Genomic DNA, 25,029 nt, shown 5'->3' on the forward strand with positions numbered 1-25,029 from the left:
GGCGAAGGAAACCAGACACAAGCATTACATGCGACCACTGTACCCGTAACAGAACTCTTCAAAAGGAAACAGGATGAGACTATAGTAAAAGTTACTCAAAAACCAACGGGGGGACGTACCTGGTGACACAGTGGTTAAGAATCCGCCTGCCAGTGCAGAGGACACGGGCTCGAGCCCTGGTCCGGGAAGATCCCACATGCCGCAGAGCAACTAAGCCTGTGCACCACAACTACTGAGCCTGTGCTCTAGAACCCGCGAACCACAACTACTGAGCCCACGAGCCACAACTACTGAAGCCGGCACACCTAGAGCCCATGCTCCGCAACAAGAGAAGCCACCGCAATGAGAAGCCCACACACCGCAATGAAGAGTAGCCCCCGCTCGCCACAATGAGAGGAAGCCCATGCGCAGCAACAAAGACCCAACACAGCCAAAAAAAAAAAAAAAAAAAAAAAAAACCACCAATACGGGTCACTAGATGCACAAGATTTATACATTTACTATAAACTGTCTTTGCTCCCATAATGAGAGAGCATCGTACTGTGGGTAATTGCTTGTCCTCATGTCTGCCGGCCTCCTTTTGTTTTAAACTGGCAGCAGAAGCCCAAATCCACTTTCTAAATGCATCCATGGCAAGCCAGATTTCAGTTTGCTCCACGAGATTCTTACCAACTCTAAAATTCCACAGTTCTCTAAATGTCCTGGGCTGGAACACACTCTCAACTGAACCATTAAATCCAATTTCCGGCCATGGTTGATTGCCACCTGGGGATTCACACCTCAGAGGGAACTAAGAAATGTCTCTGACCAAAGCTTCCCTTAAACAGATACTGCTTTCTCTATGCCCGTAACCACAGTTTTATTTTATATTTCATTTCTGGATTTAAGCCATATACAGATTACAGGAGGCCTGTCAATCATGAATAAACCAGCTTAAAATAACTGGAAAAGAACCCAGAGCTGTATTCCTCACTGAGGAACTTTGTTGCTATTTGAAATCCTGGGTATATTAGCATTGCTTTGAGAATCAATTGCATAAAAAAGAAATGAATAGCAGATAAGCTTTTAACGTGTAGAAGATAATAGGATAGGAAAAGATATGAAGACAAAATCATACAGTAGTTGTACAAACTAGTTAATGAATAAAATTACAAAGAAGATTCAATTGTTCAGTCAACAAATGTGACATCTTTCCAAATTATAATCCTTGTTCCTTTCCTTTTAAGCCATTCATTCCAAATGTAGAAGAAAGTGTCAGGTTTCTACATATGGAATGTCATTAGAGGAAGCTTTCCAAATGCAAAATTTAAGACCCTCTTAGGTATATTCAATATTATATTTTGAAAATTCACATGATTTGGTCATTGAAAGATTTATGATATAATTATTTTTAATACACCAATCTTCCAGGTTACACTTTCCAATAGAACAATCTAAATTCCTTCCCATACGCAGGAGTGATAAAGGAAGGTAAAATAATTCAACACGGGTTGCCGAGCCTCCAAAAATCCAACACTTCAAACAAATGACCTCCACTTATGTGTGTCCATTGCCCACATACACGACGTCACCCCATGTACAGTCCAGCTAACTGTGTAAGACACTCCAGGTCTCTGTGGAGAACATGCAGCCCCAAGAAACACAGTCCTGGAAAACTGGGGGGAGATTACGTCCCCACAGTGATCTCTGGAAGCCAATAACAGAGAAAAGATGCAGTTGTGAATAAGCCAATGTTCCTTTTTTGCTTTAAATCACTGCTGCCATGTGCAAAATTTGTTTGCTAACGTACACTTTGGAGAAACATGCTTTGAGAAACATTGATCAGAAGCACCGTGATATTATCTCAGACAGAGAAACACACGGTAAAAAATAAGAAAACCGTTGGACCTGAAATCACACGAGCTGCTGAAACAGCAGTGCAAAGCTGGGAGGGCGCTGCATCCTCACCTGAGCGAAGCTCCACCAGACTGGGATGGAGAACATCAGGGTTGAAGAAACAGAGCCCAACCTCAGCAGAAGTGAGAAGGTGGTGAGAGCTTCGTTCAAGGAAAAGCCTGAAGCTATGGAAGCATCTGGTCTCTGAGCTGCAGAGTGCTCGAGGGCACAGTGGAGGAGAGTGTGGATGGGGGATAAAAAGGGAAGACCATCAGGGAGATGGACATTCCCTGGGGAGGGTAAAAGGCAAGGAGCACAGCCAGCGGGAGGGTAGCACCGTGAGGTTCCGGATGAGAAAGACACAGAAGAGACCCGAGTGGAGGGAACCAGCCTTCAGTTTCCATCCAGCCCTTCTTGTCACTCCTGCTGGCCCCTCCTCATCTTCCTTACCAGGAACATTGGAAGTTCTGTGGATTTATTCCTTTTTTAAATATAAATTTATTTATTTATTTATGTACCTATGTATTTTTGTCTGTATGGGGTCTTCGTTGCTGCGCACGGGCTTTCTCTAGTTGCGGCGAGCAGGGGCTACTCTTTGCTGGGGTGTGCGGGCTTCTTGTTGCGGTGGCTTCTCTTGTTGTGGAACACGGGCTCTAGGCACGCAGGCTTCAGTAGTTGTGGCATGTGGGCCCAGTAGTTGTGGTGTGTGGGCTCTAGAGCGTAGGCTCAGTAGTTGTGGCTCATGGGCTTAGTTGCTCTGCGGCACATGGGATCTTCCCGGACCAGGGCTGGAACTCGTGTCCCCTGCACTGGCAGGTGGATTCTTAACCAATGTGCCACCAGGGAAGCCCCTAGATTTATTCCTTAGTTCTCTTTTCTTGCCTATCTACACTCACTCCCTAGTCTTTAAATCATATTTACACTCTGAAGATCCTGAATTTCTCTCTCTGGTTCCTACGACTCTGCTGAGCTCCACTTGCACACGAGCACCTGCACCCCTGAAGCCTCAGCATCCAGAAGACATCTCACACTGAGCTTGCCCAAACCAAACCCCCGATGCCCCTCCACACCCTTCTCCCTCCCCAGCCACAGCTCAGAGGATGGCAGCCCCTTCCTTCCCAAAGTCTGGGGTCTCTCCTCAGCACCTCACTTTCTCACATTCCACACCCAATCCAGCAGCACAGCTTGTCGTTGCTCCCTGTCAAATACAAGGACAATCGGCCACTTCTCAATGTACTCAGCCCCAGCAGAGGAGACCAAGCCAGCATCACATCTACCCCAGACTAAGCTAGTCCCCTACTGATATGCCCCCAGCCTGCTCCCCATGCAGCAATGAGTGATCCCCTAAAGGTGCAAGTCAAATCTGTTACCCCTTTGCTCAAATCCTCCCCATGCCTTCCCACCTCACTTTCAACAAAAGCCAGGTCACCAGCCCACACACCCTTCACTCTGGCATCAAAGCAGCTCGTCAGCTTTCTCTAGCCCTGAGATCTTCTATACAGGAGACACCAGTCCGCTGTGCCCTCAAAACTGCAAGGCACACAGAAGGAAGCTTTGGAAATGGGGAGGGATTGCTTCCTGTCCCTCAGCGCTGGCACCGAGGAGAGCATGACACACTTTCTTCCAGAAAAGGCTTCTTCAGAAATCCTTCTCCCCAAAACCACAATGAGGGATCACCTCACACCAGTCAGAATGGCCATCATCAAAAAATCTACAAATAATATATGCTGGAGAGGGTGTGGAGAAAAGGGAACCCTCCTGCACTGTTGGTGGGAATGTAAATTGGTGCAGCCACTATGGAGAACAGTATGGAGGCTCCTCAGTCAATTAAAAGTAGAACTCCCATATGACACAGCAATCCCAATCCTGGGCATGTATCTGGAGAAAACCATACTTTGAAAAGACACATGCACCCCAATGTTCACAGCGACACTATTTACAATAGCCAGGACATGAAAGCAACCTAAATGTCCATTGACAGAGGAATGGATAAAGAAGATGTGGTACATATATACAATGGAATATTACTCAGCCATAAAAAAGAATGAAATAATGCCATGTGCAGCAACATGGGTGGACCTGGAGATTATCATCCTAAGTGAAGTAAGACAGACAGAGAAAGACAAATACCATATGATATCACTTATATGTAGAATCTAAAAAAATGATACAAACTTTTTACAAAACAGAAATAGACTCACAGACACAGAAGACAAACTTATGGTTACCAAAGAGGGAAGGGGGGAGGGATAAATTAGGAGGTTGGGATTAACAGATACACATGACTGTATATGAAATAGACAAACAACAAGGACCTACGGTACAGCACAGGGAACTCTACTCAGTGTCATGTAATAACCTATAGTGGAAAAGAAACTAAAAAAGAATATATGTATGTCTATGTATAACTGAATCACCTTGTTGTACACCTGAAACTAACACAACATTGAACATCTATATTTCAATAAAAATTAAGAAAGAAAAAAAGCAAAAGAAAGCAATCCTTTTCCTGACCACCCCCCCCCAGACCTTCACTGAGACATGTGGAAATAATGATGAGGGTCAATAAAATACCACTTATATAGATATATAGATGTAAACACATAAAACACATAATACAGACTGACACTTAAAAATTGTGACCATCTTGACATCCTATTTCTATTAGCTCCTCCCTCTTCCCTTACTTTAAATTTCATGAGAGTTTCAAGTATTCACGTGGTTCAAGTTTTTATATTAATAAGATATATAATAGTTTTTGAAACCCCCTATGTAACTTTTTTTAAACAACTTTATTGGAGTATAATTGCTTTACATTGTTGTGTTAGTTTCTGTTGTATAACAAAATGAATCAGCTATACATATACATATATCCCCATCTCCCCTCCCCCTTGCATCTCCCTCCCACCCTCCCTGTCCCACCACTCTAGGTGGTCACAAAGCACCGAGCTGATCTCCCTGTGCTATGCGGCTGCTTCCCACTAGCTATCTATTTTACATTTGGTAGTGCATATATGTCCATGCCACTCTCTCACTTCGTCCCAGCTTATCATATCCCATCCCAGTGTCCTCAAGTCCATTCTCTATGTTGCAGAGCCACTTTTGATTAGAAATATAAGTTCAAGTCAACTCTAGAAGGAAGTTGATTTTCACTTGGCCCATTGAGCAGATAAACTGGCATTTAAGCCTGAGTCCCTGAGAATCTTGGCTTTGACAGACATAAATAACAGTCTTTCTAAGAATATACTTTCATTTATATTTCTCCTTCAAAGTAAAAGGATTGATAGTCAGAAAATCCACTGTGATAAGTAACTAGAATATTTCATGGCTCTTCATTTTACTTTAAATTGACATTCTATCCTGGTATATTTCTAGATAAAATTAGTTTTAAAATATTAGCATTCCCTAGAGATTACAGTATTACTCTCATTTGCCAAAATGAGATGAGAAATATGAAGAAATGACAGAATTTGCCTCAAGTCACAAAACCACCCCTGCTCTTGCCATTGGCTGTACTGTAAGTCACCACTTGGTGGTAGATGCTGCCAGAGGGGCTTTAACAGTTCACGACACTGGGGATCAATTAATCTGTATAAGTTATGTATTAAATAGATACTCAGTGCCCCAAAAGAGTTAAAGTACCTCTATGGCCCTAGTTCAAGACCAAAGCTTGACAAAGAAAGGATTAGAAGCTACCAAAGGCTTAGAACTTGAGGCTGTTAACTCTTATTCATCATCTATTCCAATTATCAAAAAGCTCTAATTACCTAGTTTTTGTTTTGTTCTAGCATTTGCAGCCCTCTTATTTCTTTGGAGAAAAAAATACAAAAATAACTAGAACAATATTAGGAAGTCATTTCAGCTCAATGTAACCTTTCACCACTATGTCTCAACCCTGGTTGAACATTAAAAGTGCTTGGAGAACTTTTTCTTTTACTGTGGATTTGAGGCACCCACTCTGAGAGATTCTGACTTAGTTGGGCTGGGGTCACACAGTCATTGTTTTTTTCCACAAATTCTCCAGGTGATTCTTATAAAAAGCTCCAATGAAGAACCACTGCTCTATCTCAACAAAATCAATAAAATATGATTCCCATACCATAACTGCAATTTGCTGAAATATATTAAAGTACTTGCTGAAGCAAATGTGAATTACATAATGTACGAAGTGCTTTTATTTTACCCAAACGAGTTTAAAACCGACAACACACTAATATATATATTTTTATATATAAATATATATATATACATATAAAATATCAGGGAGCTAGAGCATCAGTTAATAAAATGCTTTCCTCGCCATTTTTGATGGACTTGGCTGTGTTTCGCTCATGGTTTCTAAGACGTGGTCTAGCTTCTTTATCAGAGTGGTAGATTTGCTATTTCTAAAATGTGAGTGCAGAATAAAATTTATCACACTAGCTCTGTATGGCACATCAAGGTGAGTGATAATATAATTATATGTGTGACTGCTCTTTCTATGTTTCACTAGGGGCATTTTTATACAAACTTGTTCTCTTTCCTACCTCATGACAAGCTTTCAACCAGCTTCAGAGGAAGAACTGAGATTAATTGCCGTCTAGAAAATTGTAACTGTTGCTTCCAGTTTTCCAGGATCAGCATCTAATCAATAATATATTAATGACTTTATGTTTTGAGCCCTTGGAATTTAACAGCTAAAGACAAAGAGCTGTTTTTGTTCTCCACTCAACTCCTGTAGAGTTTAGCGCAAAATCAGAAGAAACATAGCTTAGGTTTGGATTAATGCTGACTTTCGTGGATTGCTTCTGCTTAGCAGAGTTAGGCCCTCCATTTATCTTCCCGTCATGGGCGAGGCTATGTCTCCAGAAAACCTCGCCAAGGCTACAGAGACGTCTCTTAACCGTGCTCCTCCTAGAGGTCCCAGGCAGTGTGTCTTGTCTGGGCTTTGGCACAGGTTTCTTTAACATGCTAATCTTTTCTAAGCACAAATAAGAAATAAGGGCCAACTTTCATATTAAATGAGTAAGAGCTTCTGGGCAGTTATCGTCACCCCAACCTGAAATGTGAACAGCTCCATGAGAGCTCCTTCAGCTCCAGGTGGGCCGTGTCACCTATGCTCATGTCCGAGACCATCGCAGTCCCTGTGCCCACTGAGTGCACAGAACACGTGTGAATCAGGACCCACACTTGTGAAACAACCACAGTACCACATGGCATAGAGTATATTCTAAACAGTGGGAGGCAGCCCAATGTTTTACCTGGAGTGACAGAGATCCTCTGGACTGAAACTGTCAGGGAACATGGTAAAATAACTTGATTTGTGTCTTGAGGAATGTTTACAGGGACGGGAACATGGGAAAGAGGCCAGTGATGGGAAAACAGCATAAATCATAGCAAGTAAAAACTAACCTCAGAGGGCTTCCCTGGTGGCACAGAGGTTGAGAGTCCGCCTGCCGATGCAGGGGATGTGGGTTCGTGCCCTGGTCCAGGAAGATCCCACATGCCATGGAGCGGCTAGGCCCATGAGCCATGGCTGCTGAGCCTGCGCATCCAGAGCCTGTGCTCCACAACAGGAGAGGCCACAACAGTGAGAGGACCGCGTACTGCAAAAAAAACAAAAAAACAAAAAAACAAAAAAACTAACCTCAGTGAAGGATTATATGGACTACGGAAGTAAAAGGAGCTGATCATCCGATGAGGTCACACAGCAGCTTGCAAATGAGAAGGGAGAGGCTGGTTTCACCCCAGCAGTGACACTGCACGCCAGAAACTGATGAGAGAAAAGCGGCTGAAGATAAATCTGACAGAGATGCAAAGAGTGAACAAGAAACGGGAAAAGATTGTGCAGAAGACCCGCTCAGTGCAACCGCAGGCAGCACATGATGAAGAGAGGCCTGTGTCAAGGAAGAGGGAGGGCGAGGAAGGGGAGAATCAAAGGCCAACATACAAGATGAGAGAGAAGGGAAGTAAACGAGGACTCCAAGGTCTCAGTGCGAGAAATTTTTATGAACAGAAATGGAAATTCTGGAATAAGAAACTGGCTCGACCATTAGGAAAGTAGACATATTGGAATAACATTTGATTATTCTTCTGTTGAGTGGATGAGAAGAAATACAAGCAAAGATGTCATTAGTAATTTTAATTCTGAGTTTTTAGGATAAATGAAGTAAGATACAAACAAAAGCCCAGGACCAGATGGCTTCACAGGCAAACTCTATCAACATTTAGAGAAGAGCTAACACCCATCCTTCTCAAACTCTTCCAAAATATAGTAGAGGGAAGAACACTCCCAAACTCATTCTATGAGGCCACCATCACCCTGACACCAAAACCAGACAAAGATGCCACAAAAAAAGAAACCTACAGGCCAATATCACTGATGAACATAGATGCAAATATCCTCAACAAAATACTAGCAAACAGGACCCAACAGCACATTAAAAGGATCATACACCATGATCAAGCGGGGATTATCCCAGGAGTGCAAGGATTCTTCACTATATGCAAATCAATCAATGTGAAACACCATATTAACAAATTGAAGGAGAAAAACCATATGATCATCTCAATAGATGCAGAAAAAGCTATTGACAAAATTCAACACCCGTTTATGATAAAAACCCTCCAGAAAGTAGGCATAGAGGGAAATTACCTCAACATAATAAAGGCCATATATGACAAACCCACAGCCAACATAATTCTCAATGGTGAAAAACTGAAACCATTTCCTCTAAGATCAGGAACAAGACAAGGTGGTCCACTCTCACCACTATTATTCAACATAGTTTTGGAAGTTTAAGCCACAGCAATCAGAGAAGAAAAAGAAATAAAAGGAATCCAAATCAGAAAAGAAGAAGTAAAGTTGTCACTGTTTGCAGATGACACGATGCTATACATAGAGAATCCTAAAGATGCTACCAGAAAACTACTAGAGCTAATCAATGAATTTGGTAAAGTAGCAGGATACAAAATTAATGCACAGAAATCTCTTGCATTCCTATACACTAATGATGAAAAATCTGAAAGAGAAATTAAGGAAACACTCCCATTTACGACTGCAATAAAAAGAATAAATTTCCTTGGAATCAATCTACCTAAGGAGACAAAAGACCTGTGTGAATAAAACTATAAGACACCAATGAAAGAAATTAAAGTTGATACAAACAGATGGAGAGATATACCATGTTCTTGGATTGGAAGAATCAACATTGTGAAAATGACTATATTATCCAAAGAAATCTACAGATTCAATGCACTCACTATCAAACTACCAATGGTATTTTTCACAGAACTAGAACAAAAAATTTCACAGTTTGTATGTAAACACAAAAAAAACCTGAGTAGCCAAAGCAATCTTGAGGAAGAAAAACAGAGCTGGAGGAATCAGGCTCCCAGACTTCAGACTATTCTATGAAGCTACAGTAATGAAGATATTATGGTACTGGCACAAAAACAGAAATATAGATCAATGGAACAGGATAGAAAGCCCAGAGATAAACCCACGCACATATGGTCACCTTATCTTTGATAAAGGGGGCAGGAATGTACAGTGGAGAAAGGACAGCCTCTTCAATAAGTGGTGCTGGGAAAACAGGACAGCTACATGTAAAAGAATGAAATTAGAACACTCCTGAACACCATACACAAACATAAACTCAAAATGGATTAAAGATCTAAATTTAAGGCCAGACACTATCAAACTCTTAGAGGAAAACATAGGCAGAACACTCTATGACATAAATCACAGCAAGATTCTTTTTGACCCACCTCCTAGAGAAATGGAAATAAAAACAAAAATAAACAAATGGGACCTAATGAAACTTAAAAGCTTTTGCACAACAAAGGAAACCATAAACAAGATGAAAAGACAACCCTCAGAATGGGAAAAATATTTGCAAATGAAGCAACTGACAAAGGATTAAACTCCAAAATTTATAAGCAGCTCATGCAGCTCAATATCAAAAAAACAAACAACCCAATCAAAAAATGGCAGAAGACCTAAACAAACATTTCTCCAAAGAAGCTATACAGATTGCCAACAAACACATGAAAGGATGCTCAACATCACTAATCATTAGAGAAATTCAAATCAAAACTACAATGAGGTATAACCTCACACCAGTCAGAATGGCCATCATCAAAAAATCTACAAACAGTAAATGCTGGAGAGGGTGTGGAGAAAAGGGAACACTCTTGCACTGTTGGTGGGAATGTAAATTGATACAACCACTATGGAGAACAGTATGGAGGTTCCTCAAAAATCTAAAAATAGAACTATCATATGACACAGCATTCCCACTACTGGGCATATACCCTGAGAAAACCATAATTCAAAAAGAGTCATGTGCCAAAATGTTCATTGCAGCTCTATTTACAATAGCCAGGACATGGAAGCAACCTAAGTGTCCGTCGACAGATGAATGGATAAAGAAGATGTGGCACATATATACAATGGAATATTACTCAGCCATAAAAAGAAACAAAATTGTGTTATTTGTAGTGAGGTGGATGGACCTAGAGTCTGTCATACAGAGTGAAGTAAGTCAGAAACAGAAAAACAAATACCATATGCTGACACATATATATGGAATCTAAAAATATATATATATGGTTCTGAAGGACATAGGGGCAGGAGAGGAATAAAGAAGCAGACATAGAGAATGGACTTGAGGACACAGGCAGGGGGAAGGGTAAGCTGGGGCGAAGTGGCGTGGACATATATACACTACCAAATATAAAACAGATAGCTAGAGGGAAGCAGCCACATAGCACTGGGAGATCAGCTCAGTGCTTTGTGACCACCTACAGGGGTGGGAAAAGGGAGGATGGGAGGGAGACACAAGAGGGAGGGGATATTGAGATATATGTATACATATAGCTGATTCACTTTGTTATAAAGCAGAAACTAACACACTATTGTAAAGCAATTATACTCCAATGAAGATGTTAAAAAAATAATAACAGTTTCTCTTTATCAGTTGTGTACACAGTCAGCATGGCCTGGCAGTCATGGCATCCTGGGAAATAACCGACTGGTGGTCTAAAATCCTGGCTTCCAGTTCTGGCCAGCCATTAATGTGCCTGGTAATCTTTGAGAAAATCAGTTAACATATCCAGTTCCAGTTAACAAAATAAGGCAAAAAAGAATGGAAGGGTTGAGCATGATGACGCTCCAAGTCCCTTCAAGATCACCAAGTGATGCTTCTGAGAAAATGCAAGCTAGCATCATCCGGGAGCACCACTGCAAGCTGCATCTCCAGCTACCCCCAAATACGGCAGCAGTCAGCCGTTCGCAACAAGACCTCCAGAGTCATAGTTTAAGGTGGGTGCATGTGAACTTGTCCCCGTTGTACATCAAGTACCTCGGGCCAAGAGGGAGCCTGAGCAAGGGACGGGGAAGAATTTAAAATTGATGCAAGACTGAACTAAATCAGGCTAGACTGTTTTTTTTTTAAATCCCAGAAAGAAATCAGAAAATTCTCTGATGTTCCACAGGTGAAAATAAAGGTTAGAACAGGAAAATCTCCAAGGTTACAGATTCATGTTACAAACACTGCCAAGCCCAGACCCTTGGATAGACAGTTTAAGGGTGTACGTGAGACCAAGTGGGGCTTTGCAGCAGGACAAAGGCAGGCTCCAGTGCAGGTGGGCACCACCTCTAGTGACCATATTTCACAAGCACAGGTCACTCAGCTTCCTCATGACTCACAAGTTATGATAAGAATTACACCATCTGATGTATGACCCTGTTCTAAATATAATCATCTTTCTATACGTTGTTATATACTATCCCTTACATGAATAATTTATTTTACTCCTCTGAAACACTCTGATTTCTTATGATGAAAAGAGATGAATGCAAAGTGCTAAGCACAATGCAGCACATCATAAACAGACACATGAAAGGATGCTCAACATCACTAATCATTGGGGAATTGCAAATCAAACCCACAATGAGATAGTCAGCTCACACCTCTCAATGGCTATTATTAAAAAGACAACAAATAACAAGTGTTGGTGAGGGTGTGGAGAAAAGCGAGCCCTCGTGCACTGTTGGTAGGAATGCAAATTGCTGCAGCTGCTACGGAAAACAGTAAGGAAGTACTTCAAAAAATTAAAACTTGAACTACCATATGATCCAGCAATTCCACTTCTGAGTATATTTTTTTCATACATTTATTTACTTTATTTATTTTTGGCTGCATTGGGTCTTCTCTGAGGTGCGTGGGCTTCTCACTGTGGTGGCTTCTCTTGTTGCAGAGCACAGGCTCTAGGAGCGCAGGCTTCAGTAGTTGTGGTGCATGGGCTTAGTTGCTCCGCGGCATGTGGGATCTTCCCGGACCAGGGCTCGAACTCATTTCCCCTGCACTGGCAGGAGTATTCTTAACCACTGTGCCACCAGGGAAGCCCCTGGGTATATTTTTGAAGGAAGCTAAAACACTAATTTGAAAAGATGTATAGACCCCTATGTTCATTACAGCATTCTTTACAATAGCCAAGATATGGAAGCAACCTAAGTACCCATCAAGAGAGGAATGGATAAAGATGATGTGGTACATATACACAATGGAATACTACTCAGCCATACAAAATGATAACATCTTGCCTTCTGCAGCAACATGGATGAGCCTAGAGAGTATTATGCTTAGTGAAAAAAGTCAGACAAAGAAAGACAAATACTGTAGGATTTCACTTACATGTAGAATTTTAAAAACAAAGCAAATGAACAAACATAACAAAACAGAAACAGTCTCATAGATACAGAGAACTAACAGGTGGTTGCCAGAGGGAAGGGGGGTGGTGAATGAAATATGTGAGGAAGATTAAGAGATACAAACCTCCAGTTATAAAATAAATGAGTCATGGTTATGAAAGGTATAGTGTGGGGAATATAGTCAATTACATTTTAATTTCTTTGTATGATGACAGATGGTAACTAGACATCATGGTGTTCATTTTGTAACGTATAAGAATATTGAATCGCTATGTTGTACACATGAAACTAATGTAATACTGTAAGTCAATTACACTTCAATTTAAAAAAAAAAAGAAAAAGAAACCTCCTCAAATCCCTTTCTCTGGGCTTTTCAAAGACTGTCACAACTCTCAACATTTAGGCAAATCTTCCCACTTAGCATGGAATCAAGGACATCATATAAATGTGTGACACTGCATTTTCATTTTGGATGTGAAATTCTTCTGAGGATGCAAACTTTAACTAACTAAAAAAACAAACCATTAATATAAAATGCTTTCCTCTATTAATTCTCTACTTGTCTTTCAAAAGGTATCGTTTGAAGAGTTGGAATGCATTTCTGAAAAGCTTCTTTTTTTTTTCCAGTTCACACCTAGTTACTGAATAGGAAATCATCAAATTCTATTATGTGGTCACTGTTTCTCTCCTGAAATAGAAACAGCACAATTTCATAGGAAATTGCTCTTGGGAGTTTTCCAACCCAAGGCTGCAATTTCGAAACTTTTGGAATCTTTGAAAAAGTTTAAGGTTAGAAATGCAAAAGTTCCAAACCATTCCAGAAAACACCAAAATTATTTAATTGCATACCCTGCTTTACTGAAATAAAGGCGGCCTGAACTATTCTTGATATGGTGCAATCCCAGGGGACTGAGAAAGAAGAACAATTTTAAAGCAAACTCTGCTTTGTTTTTAAAAATTGTTGGTTGAGCTGATATGTCACCTTCATCCAAAAAAAATCTTCTAAAATTCTCCACACATATGACTTTTCCCACCACAGGAAAAGTACAGGAAGGCATGTTCGGTGAAGCCCATCTTTTTTTTTGGTCTGACCTGCCTGTGGTTTTTAATGGTGTCGTGGCTTTTGTAAAAATTACATACTGCTTTAAATGGGTGAACTTTATGGTATGTACACTATACCTCACCAAAGTCATTTAAAAAATGACATATTGCCTGAGGAAAATTCAAACAGTGCAGAAAAGTGCATTTTAAAAAAACTCTTAAAAATCCCACCCCCCGGTAATTACCAACTGTAACATTTTTGGCTGCCCATTCTTCTGCTTCTCTCTCTCCCTTTCTATAATTACACACACTCAGAAATGTGTATCCAGCTTAATATAACATCTTTTTTCCCAACTGTTTCAGTAAACAATTCTAAACGTGGCCTCTTAACAGAAGGCAGATGGAGCCAGTGCGGTCCGGGCGGTCCAGGTTCAACGGGACAGCGCCTCAAAGGCACCGCCATGAACCCCGTGATTCCCACCCGGGAACCGGTGGCCACCGCACTGTCCTCATCAGGTGATCGCTGGAAACCAGAAAGTGTCACGTTCAGGGTCACTTTGATGATGACCGCAGACGGTCACACTACCTGGCAAACTCGAGGACTCACGCTTGATTTTGAGCCTGAAAACGCAAACACTGGTTATACAGAGTTGTGCAAATCAGAAACAGGAAACCCAACCCAGGTTGGCTGCTGTGTGTAAGACAGCCCGCTACTTGCTACAAATCTGGGGAGGGAGGGAAAGTTACCAAAAATCCAGATATCTCTCCGTCTGAAATTGTACCCCACGTATAGTTTTTCCCCTCACCGCACTGAGAGTGTCGCTGAAGTATAAATGCCACCCTCATTTCGCCGCGACGCACCGCCGGGACCCTGCTAAGAAGCACGCGCCGGGCGGGCCGGCTGGGGTGGACGGAGCATCCCCGGCGTGGCACCTGCGTGGCCGAGGCCGGGACTGTGAGGACACAGCGCCACCTTCAGGTGGGAAGGGGCATAACCACGCCTCAGAGGGCCGTCCTGCCATCGCGACCGAGGAACAGGACCTGGGGGTCGTCATCCTTTCACAGTGGGCGACAGCCATGGGGCAGCGTCCGTGTTCACACTCAGCCTGCTGCGCCAAGAACGTGTAAACCTCTGCCTGACACACGGTAGCTAAGGCTGCAGTCCCGTCTGCAAGTGACGTGAGGAGAGGTGTCCCGGCCGGTGGGCGAAGTTTCCGTGCCTGGGACAGGCACCTCGACTCTCTGTTTTCACGCCCCTCCCTCCCACCTTCTCCTGCCGCTACTCAGCTGTCCCTGCTGCCACCAAGGTCTGCACCTCCAAACGCACAGCACGCCCCGCTAATCACAGTCCTTCCCGACACGACCGAATGGAAACCGTGCCCCCCGGTTCAGTGCCCTGTAAAGACAGGGCTGCCGATGACCCTCACGACAAAGCCTCACACACCTCGTGACCCCCCGGCCCACCTATGCTGACGACGTCCCAGTGTGTTCCTCCGGGTCGGACCTGCATTGCCAGCTGCCTGCCAGGCGTCCCCCGGGGGTCCTCTGGGGCCCTCCAGCCCAGCCTGGCACGGGGACCCCCGCACGGCCCTTCCGGGGCCTCACCCAGGGCTCAGCGTTGTTGCTGACTCAGCTGACCGCCCGCTTCCACCCGCTGCCCACCCAGGGCCGCTGTGGCTCCTACCCCACCACTCCGTCCCCACTGCACTTGTCTTCATTCCCACTATGTTTTTAACTAATTTCTTTACCTGCCTCGCATTTTGGACGCATGCAGACATTTACTAGACGGCCACCAAAAAAATGTGTATAAACCTGATTCAATCGCCTCTCAGCACCTCCTCAGCGACGAGACCCCTCAGCACAGGCCCGCTGCCACCTGGGTCTCCGCGGCCCTCCCACCTTCGAGAAGGCGGCTCTGCAAGCCTCTCACCCACCACCCTTTCATGCCTCCGCGCCTGGCCTCACGGGTCCCCTTGTGCTCCCATCTGCTTGCTGTGCTCTCCCGCCCTGCTTTCCACCCTCGAGTTCCAGTCTGCACCTGGCGAACGCGCACTCCTCCAAGAGGGTCACCTGAACAGTAACAAGAGCAAACCCCTCTGTGTCACTTACTGTCTGCCAGGCACTGGCCCGGCCACCTTATATAAATCACCCTGTCTACGCCTTACAGCAAGTCTGTGGGGAGCTACTATCTTCATGCCCTGGACATGTTATGGTCCAGGGCTCAGGACAGGTGTCTAAGTGGCCGCTAGTTTGCATGTAAACACCTAACGTGAGCCACGTGGTAGTTACTGCTAACTAACCGTGGTGGTTAGTAGCAAACACAGGCCCCCCACGATCCTTCCAACCTGCAGGTAGAAGCAGAAGCCTCCACGGGGAGGGGTGACGAGATTGCGCAGAGTGGGAAACCAGAGGGGAGAAACAGAGGCTACCTTGACCTGGTTTTGAAGGTAGAGGCCATCAGGAAAGGAGCTCAGAACACGCAGCACGTGTAGAGGCTGGGAGCACGGATCTGGACCCGGACCCCCGCTCACTATAGCCATCTGACCTTGGCCGAGGAGCTAAAGCACTGGGTGCCCCGCTCCTACGTCTGATCTGGTGGTGGTGTGCAAGGTGGTTTGGAAAAGGGAAACACCAGGAGCTGCTGCAGTATTACAACCATGAGTGGATTAAAATGTTAATAAAAAAGGCCACTGGATGCATCCTTAAGTTATTTAGATAACTGCCCTGGGACCGAAAGTGACAGACCCTCCCAGGCTTCTTGCCACCAAGGAAAGGACCTGGTATCAAAAAGACAAATGATTTCACTTAAGGATGTAACAAAAGAAAATGAAGGCCGAAGGGATATCCCCACAGTACTACTGAAAACAACACAATTGGAAAACATATAGACCTCCAATAATAAATGTTTAAAATTAATCATAACACATCCATATGGCTAATAATACAGAACCATTAATTGTGTTATCAAAGAAGGTTTAACCATATTCAAAAGAGTCATGGACCACAGTGTTCACTGCAGCACTATTTACAATAGCCAGACATGGAAGCAACCTCAGTGTCCATCGACAGACGAATGGATAAAGAAGATGTGGCACAGATATACAATGGAATATTACTTGGCCATAAAAAAGAAACGAAATTGAGTTATCTGTAGTGAGGTGGATGGACCTAGAATCTGTCATACACAGTGAAGTAAGTCAGAAAGAGAAAAACAAATACCATATGCTAACACATATATATGGTATTTTTAAAAAAAAAGGTTCTGAAGAACCTTGGGGCAGGACAGGAATAAAGACGCAGACATAGAGAATGGACTTGAGGATATGGGGAGGGGGAAGGGTAAGCTAGGATGAAGTGAGAGAGTGACATGGACATATATACACTACCAAATGTAAAATAGATAGCTAGTGGGAAGCAGCCACAGAGCACAGGGAGAGCAGCTCGTGCTTTGTGACCACCTAGAGGGGTGGGATAGTGAGGGTGGGAGGGAGACACAAGAGGGAGGGAATATGGGGATATATGTATATGTATAACTGATTCACTTTGTTATACAGCAGAAACTAACACAACACTGTAAAGCAAGTATACTCCAATAAAGATGTTTAAAGAAAAAAAAAAAAAAGGTTTAATGTTACTGTGGAAGCAGAATAGTGGCCTCCCGAAGTGTTCATGCACTGATCCCAGAACCTGGGATACGGTGTCACCATACATGACAAATGGGGCTCTGCCGGTGTGATTAAGGGTAAGGACTTTGGAATGTGGACATTATCTCAGATTATCTGGGTGGGACAAATCTAACCACAGGAGTCCTTAAAAAATGGAAAAGGAAGGAAGAGTCCATGCTGAGATGTGACAGAAGAGAGAGCAGAGACTAGGGTCTGAGAGGGACAGACCCCACCTCTGCTGCTGGCTTTGACGGTGGAGGCCGGGAGCCCCGGGCTGAGGGGTGCAGCGGCCTCTGGACGCTGGGATGGGCCTTCAGCCTACAGTCCTACAGGTGCAAGGAGCTGGATTCAGCTGAAACCCAACTGAGCAGGAAACGATTCTCCCCTAGAGCATCCAGAGAAGCAAGAGCCCTGCCAACACCTTAACAGTAGACACTGTTTATGAAGTAGACAGTTTATGAATTACGGGTGACGATTGTTAGGAGAGGGCTGGAGACAAAAAAAGGAAACTTAAACCCAACAAGACTGGCAAGCATCTCTAGCTGTGTGACACCTTTAAGGTGGAGAGAGTGTCTCTAAACCCCGACTGCTGCTAGACTCTTCCAGGGAGCGTGAGAGGAGACCACCGCCGCCAGCATCCTCCTCCTGAGCTTCTGATGCCCTGGGGGGCAGGGGGGCAGACACGCTATTTCTATGAGCTCGCCGGCTGATTCGAACAGGCTGCCAGGCTGGGTGTCCTCTGGTTTGGGAACACGACCGAGCTCACTGCAGGGCAGATGAAAGTTTTAGCCTGAGAACATTAATCCACAAACTGCCCTCTTAAAACATAAGTCAGAAAAAGAAATTCAATCAAAAACTCAAACGCAGATGAAGTGGCAGCGATTCTGTTTACAGAATGACTTCCAAACCTACTCAGACCCCTGAGTCATTTTACCTTCCAGACATCACTTGAAGTCCGACCAAGGCCTTCCTTCCCTCTGATCCCCGCCGAGCATAAGCCCCTGCATGCAGGCACAGGGACCGGAGACAGGAGACGCTCCATCCCCGGCACCGACCCGGCTCTCAGTGTGAGAGTCTGGGCCTCCCCTGGGTGACCTCAGAGAGCCCAAGGATATCAGAGAATGCCTCTGTTCCTAACATACATTTCCTATTGAAGAACAAACTTGGACATTTTCAAAGTCAGGTTACTCTTTATGTCGTACAGATTTTATCTGGGATGGTACAGAGAGGGAAAAGTCCTCAAAGCCTCCTTTTCAGGCAGTGCCCAAAAGAGGGCTCGCCAGAGTGAAACTCCTGCTGGGACATGTCAGCGAGGAAAAGGGATGAAGCTGTGGGGTGGACTGGATGTTGCCCCTGACAGGCAGCCAATCCTGCCCCCAGGTGGGATGCTCTGGGTCTTAACCACAGGGAATATGGTACCACTGCTTTCCCATCCAATGTATCTCAGACAGGATCACAAAGCCAGTTGGAAAGACACAATTGAATAATGCAAGAACAAAACTATTCCTAGAGAGGTGCTTAGAAACTGAATTTTAATGATGCTCAGGAAATAAGATCAAATATACAGTCCCCACAGATGCACACTAGCCCCAAGTGCCTCAGGTCCCAGGAAAGCTGCCTGATTGCTCTATCCAAGGTACACGCGATGTTGTTACCTGCTGAGGATGTGATATGATTTTACCCAAATTATTAATGCAACTAAAATGTTCTACTAAAAATAACCCATTTTATTCTGCCTGGTCTGAATACATGTATGGTGTGTTTGTGTTTGGTGACAGACACCCCAACAAATTGATCCATAGATTCAATGTAATTCCAATCAGAATCTCAGAGGGCTTTGACTGGGGGCGAGGGAGGGGTTTAAAATGAACGAGCTAATTCTAAAATGCAAATGGGAATGCAAACTATTTCCTAAAAGAAAAAGTTGGAGACATTTTACTTTTTGACTCCAAGACTTACTATCAACCACTATTTAAGATGACACAGATTTAGCAAATGAAAATGGGAATGAGGGTATATTCAGAGAAATATCTGTTAAATATTAATGAGATATTTATATTTGTCCTTTTTGGTCAGCTTTGTTGAGGTATGATTTACGTACAATAACTATTCACCAGTTTTAAGTATATAAAGAAATTAGTAGTGACAAGTGTATGTGTCTTTTAACCAGCTCCACAACTATGATGTGGAATAGTTCTGTGACCCCAAATAATATCCTCACATCCTCTGCAGCCAATCCTACCCCCGCCGACTCCCAGCCCCAGGAAACCACTGATCTGCTCTCCATTGCTACAGTTCACTCATATATTCTTTTGTTCCAGTCAAAATTTTTAGATTTTCAAAGTATCTATAAATTCAAAAGTATGCTAGGTATGCCATTCCTTGTAACACTAGGTTCTTAAAGAATTTTAATTAGGTTTCTGAAAAAGAAAATAAGAAGCTTAAATAAAACCTTTGAAATATTAACTTTGTAATTAGGGGATGTTTCACGTTTAAAATTTTTTTTAACATTTACAGCCAGTTATGGCTTATCTTAAGAAATAAAATTAGAAGGTCCTTTAAGATAAACTAGACAAGATCAAGGTCGAAAAAATAAAATTAATGATACTTTTGTATCACTGGCTAAATTTAATTTTGTATTTAAAAACACACCATTTAAAAATCAGCTGTTTCTTCAAAGAAGTTGTGCAGAAAGTAATTACTGAAATAATTATCACAAAATAATGATAAGAATGGTAACAAATATAAGTATTTAAGTATTATTATTGCAGGATTTACTCTTGCCAAGTGCTTCACAGAGTCATTCAGGTAAATCACCATTATTATCCTCATTTAAAAAACAACAAAAGAAAACTAAGGTTTAGAATTTTTCAATGAGAAGCTCAAGACTAAATAGCTAAGAAGTGCCACACATTTTCAGTCAGATCAAACTGAGTTCAGTCTGATTTCTTACACCTTCCATAATTGCAGTAAGTGATGGATAAGACGTTTATATTTAGGATACGGAGCTACACAAAACAACTTAACTCAAGTATGAAAGCCTGCTATTATCTAATAGAGATGCTCCAGATCAAATATCCCACTTAGAAATAAGTAAATACCTAAAGAAAAGGAAGAGGAAGAAATATAAAGTTATGCACTGAAGAGGAAATGCAGGTTAAAAGATAATGACTGACTAAAACGAATAACATCCCTTCTAGTTCAGTGGTCCTATGAGGAATGTGGCTATGAGGTATCATTTCCACAAAAGAGATTTCTGGTGCCCTACTAAGGAGACAAGAAAGGACAAAGGGAAATTCATTGGCAAGGAAAAATATAATCAGTGAAAATATGTCTACTGTGTCAGTGCAATGATGACTGGAAAGCAGGTTGACAGACTAATAAGACAAGAAATATTAAACTGTGCTTTCAAAGAACACACCAGCTGCTCATGCTCTGATACGTGGAAGCATTAGCACCCTCTGTGTCGTCTGTACTTTGGAGACACCACCTGCCTTACCGGTGGTGTTCAGCTATACACAGAACAGAAAGTTATACCAAAGGCAACGGTCTTTATGTTCAGTGAGATTCATTGTATCCTCACAGGTTTGTGCATGTTAATATACACTCTCCTAATATGTGATCATTCTGTTTTCCTACATAAAAATTCAATGGTTATAACTCTCATAAAGATAATTACTCTTCCCTGCACCATCTACACAGTCACTATAAGAACAAATTATGCTAAATAAATAACTATGCCTTTTTTAAATAACTTTTTAAATTTATTTTATTTATTTATTTATTTATTTATTTTTGGCTGTGTTGGGTCTTCGTTGCTGCATGCAGGCTTTCTCTAGTTGCAGCGAGCAGGGGCTATTCTTCATTGCCTTGCGTGGGCTTCTCATTGCGGTGGTTTCTCCTGTTGTGGAGCTCAGGCTGTAGGCATGTGGGCTTCAATAGTTGTGGCACGTGGGCTCAGTAGTTGTGGCTCACGGGCTCCAGAGCTCAGGCTCAGTAGTTGTGGTGCACGGACTTAGTTGCTCTGTGGCATGTAGGATCTTCCTAGACCAGGGATCAAACCCATATCCCCTGCATTGGTAGGCTGATTCTCAACCACTGCGCCACCAGGGAAGTCCCTAACTATGCCTTATTAATGCTTAAAATAACACACTTGTGTTTTAGTCTAAGCCTTTGTTGGGTTTAATTACAAAATTTCTCTTTATGTAACCAACATGTAGAAAATGATATAATGTAGCATAAAAAAAATCATTTATTCTTGAAGCAGAATGTGGTTTGACACTATTTTGTATAGTAGATCTCTAGGCTTTATTCACCTAGAATAACTGAAACTTTGTACCCTTTGGTTAGTAATACCTCCCCATTTTCTTCTCTCCCAGCCTCTGGCAATCACTATTTTGTGCTACTCTGTGCTTCTATAAGTTTGACTATTTTAAATTCCTCATATAAGTGATATCATGTAGTATTTATCCTTCTGTATCTGGCTTATTTCACTTAGCCTAATGTCCTCCAAATTCAGCCACGTTGTCAGAAATGGCAGGATTTCCTTCTTTTAAGCTTGAATAATATTTCATTGTATGCACATACCACATTTGCTTTATCCACACATCTGTCAGTAGACAGATTGCTTCCATGTCTTGGCTATTGTGAATAAAGCTGCAATGAACCTGGGAGCGCAGGTATCTTTTCAAGATTCTGATTTCAATTCCTTTGGATAAACACCCAAAAGTGGGATTGCTGGATCATAAGGAAGTTCTATTTTTAATTTTTTGAGGAAGCTCCATACTGGCTGCACCAATTTCTATTCCTATCAACAGTGCATGAAGGTTCCCTCTTCTCTACATCCTCACAACACTTGTCTCTCCCTTCCTCCCTCCCTCCCTTTCTTTCTTTCTTTCTTCCTTCCTTTCTTTCCTTCCCCCCTTTCTCCCTTCCTTCCTTCTTTCTCTTTCTTTCTTTCTTTCCTTCCTTCCTTCTTTCTTTTTTTTTTAATAATAGCCATCCTAACTGGTATGAAGTGACTTCTCATTGTGATTTCAGTTTGCATTTCCCTGATGATTAGTGATGTTGAGCATCTTTTCATGTATTTGTTGGCCATTTGTAGATTTCATGTTGTGTTCTTATTAATAATAATCATAAAGAGGGCAGGAGGAAACTTTTGCAGGTGATGGGTATGTTTATGGCACAAGTTGTGATGATGGTTTCATGGGTATATGCTTATCTCCAAACCCATCAGTTCATACACATTAAATATGCACAGGCTCCTGTTTGTCAAACATATCTCAGGAAAGTGCTTTTTTTAAAAGTATGTGTTTTGCCAAATTTTCAACTGACAGAAAGATTTTTTTAAAAAGGAATTAGACTAATAAATCCTTCTTCAATATCTCTTCCTCATTTCCCATGCCCATTTGGGGGAGTCAAAGACTGTGTTATGAGGACCACAGGCATACCAAAAGGTGTATTTTATACTAATTGTGAACAACTATGTCAGCAGCAGAATCAGCAATAAATGCTTTACTATTTGTAAGGCTATGCAAACATCTACCATGCAGCTCTGCCTTCCTCAAAAAGGAACTTGATCCAGAAAGGATATATACAATAAGAATCATTAAAAGAAAGGCAGTGTAAATAGATCTTAATGAAAAAAATGTCTTGGGCATTTCAAGTTCTACTTTAGTTTTGTAGAGAAAACTACAAAAATAAACTACTCTGAAATAAAATTGACTTTCAGAGCTATAATTAAAATTATGAAAAATTCCAAGGATTATAGACTACATTTTTGGATACCAAAAATCTTCTTTGAATAGTGATTCACAAGCACATGGAATCATCCTTTAAAAATAGAAAGCAAAAGTGCCTGTTTCCATGGCTTTAAACATTAGCCATTACTCAATATTCATAAGACCAGTAATTATTATCAGAATATAAAGCACTTGCTGATGAGAAGTATTTGCAATTTAAATGGAAATTACAACTTTTCACTTGCAAATTTTTATAAACCATCTGTAAATATATTTGCTGAAAAACACATCACAGTGATGAGTTTTGTTTGTTGCTGTTATTAAAAAATTTATACTTAACTGGTTTTTGTGATGATTCTGCAGTATAGTAAAAATTACCTAAAACATTACACAATTCAAAATGAAAGGAAAAGATGAAGAAAACACTTTGCTTCAGGGATGGCTTATGTAAAAGAAAATTAATAAGGGGGAAAGTAGACAGAAGCAGTAATAATTTTTAAAAATATATTTGATGATTGATCTTATTTTAATACTATAAGCTAACGCTTTGGCCTTCTAGGAAAGAAAAATCCAGATTTCTTGAGGCATGTTTGTTACAGAATGATGGCAAATAGTTTTCTTTTGAAATTAAGAGGCCACATTGAAGACAGAAACAAAGTTAGGAATCAGAGCCTTCTGGTATTTATTAGTCCTATTAATTAAAAATCAAAGAGCATTCTACTTATATTGGAGGAATTAACATTGTTAAAATGGCTATACTACCCAAAGCAAACTACAGATTTAATGCAATCCCTATCAAATTACCCATGACGTTCACAGAACTAGAACAAATAATCCAAAAATTTATATGGAACCATAAAACACCCAGAATTGCCAAAGCAAGCCTGAGGAAAAAGAACAAAGCAGGGGCATAACCCTCCCAGATTTCGGACAATACTACAAAGCTACAAGTATCAAAACAGCATGGTATTGGCACAAAAATAAACATATGGATCAATGGAATAGAATAGAGAGCCCAGAAATAAACCCACACACCTACAGTCAATCTTCAACAAAAGGGGCAAGAATATACAATGGAGGAAAGACAATCTCTTCAGCAAGTGGTGTTGGGAAAGTTGCACAGCTGCAGGTAAATCAATGAAGTGAGAACACACCCTCACACCAGGCACAAAAATAAACTCAAAATGGCTTAAAGACTTAAATATAAGACAAGAAACCATAAAATTCCTAGCAGAGAATATAGGCAAAACATTCTCTGACATAAATTGCAGCAATGTTTTCTTAGGTCAGTTTCCCAAGGCAATAGATATAAATAAAAAATAAACAAATGGGATCTAATCAAACCTTATAAGTTTTTGCGCAGCAAAGGAAACCATAAACAAAATGAAAAGACAACCTACAGACTGGAAGGAAATATTTGCAAACAATGCAACTAACAAGGGCTTAACTTCCAAAATATACAAAGAGTTCATGCAGCTCAGTATCAAAAACAACACAAACAACCCAATCAAAAAATGGGCAGAGGATTTGAATAGACATTTCTCCAAAGAAGACATACAGATGGCCAAAAAGCACATAAAAAGATGCTCAACATTGCTAATTATTAGAGAAACACAAATCAAAACTACAATGAGGTACCACCTCATTGTAGCCAGTCAGGATGGCCATCATTAAAAAATCTACAAATAATAAATGCTGGAGAGGGTTGGAGAAAAGGGAACCCTCCTACACTGTTCGTGGGAGTGTAAACTGATGCAGAGAACACCATGGAGAACAGTAAGGAGGGTCCTTAGAAAACTAAAAATAGAACTACCATATCATCCAGCAATCCCACTCCTGGGCATATATACAGAGCAAACTCTAATTTGAAAAGATGCATGCACCTCAATGTTCACTGCAGCATTATTTATGATAGCCAAGACATGGAAACAACCTAAATGTCCATTGGCAGATGAGTGGATAAAGAAGATGTGGTGTATACACACACACACACACACAAAAAAAAAAAAAA

The sequence above is a fragment of the Mesoplodon densirostris genome, chromosome 13, assembly GCF_025265405.1.
Source record: "Mesoplodon densirostris isolate mMesDen1 chromosome 13, mMesDen1 primary haplotype, whole genome shotgun sequence".
NCBI classification, from domain to species: domain Eukaryota; kingdom Metazoa; phylum Chordata; class Mammalia; order Artiodactyla; family Ziphiidae; genus Mesoplodon; species Mesoplodon densirostris.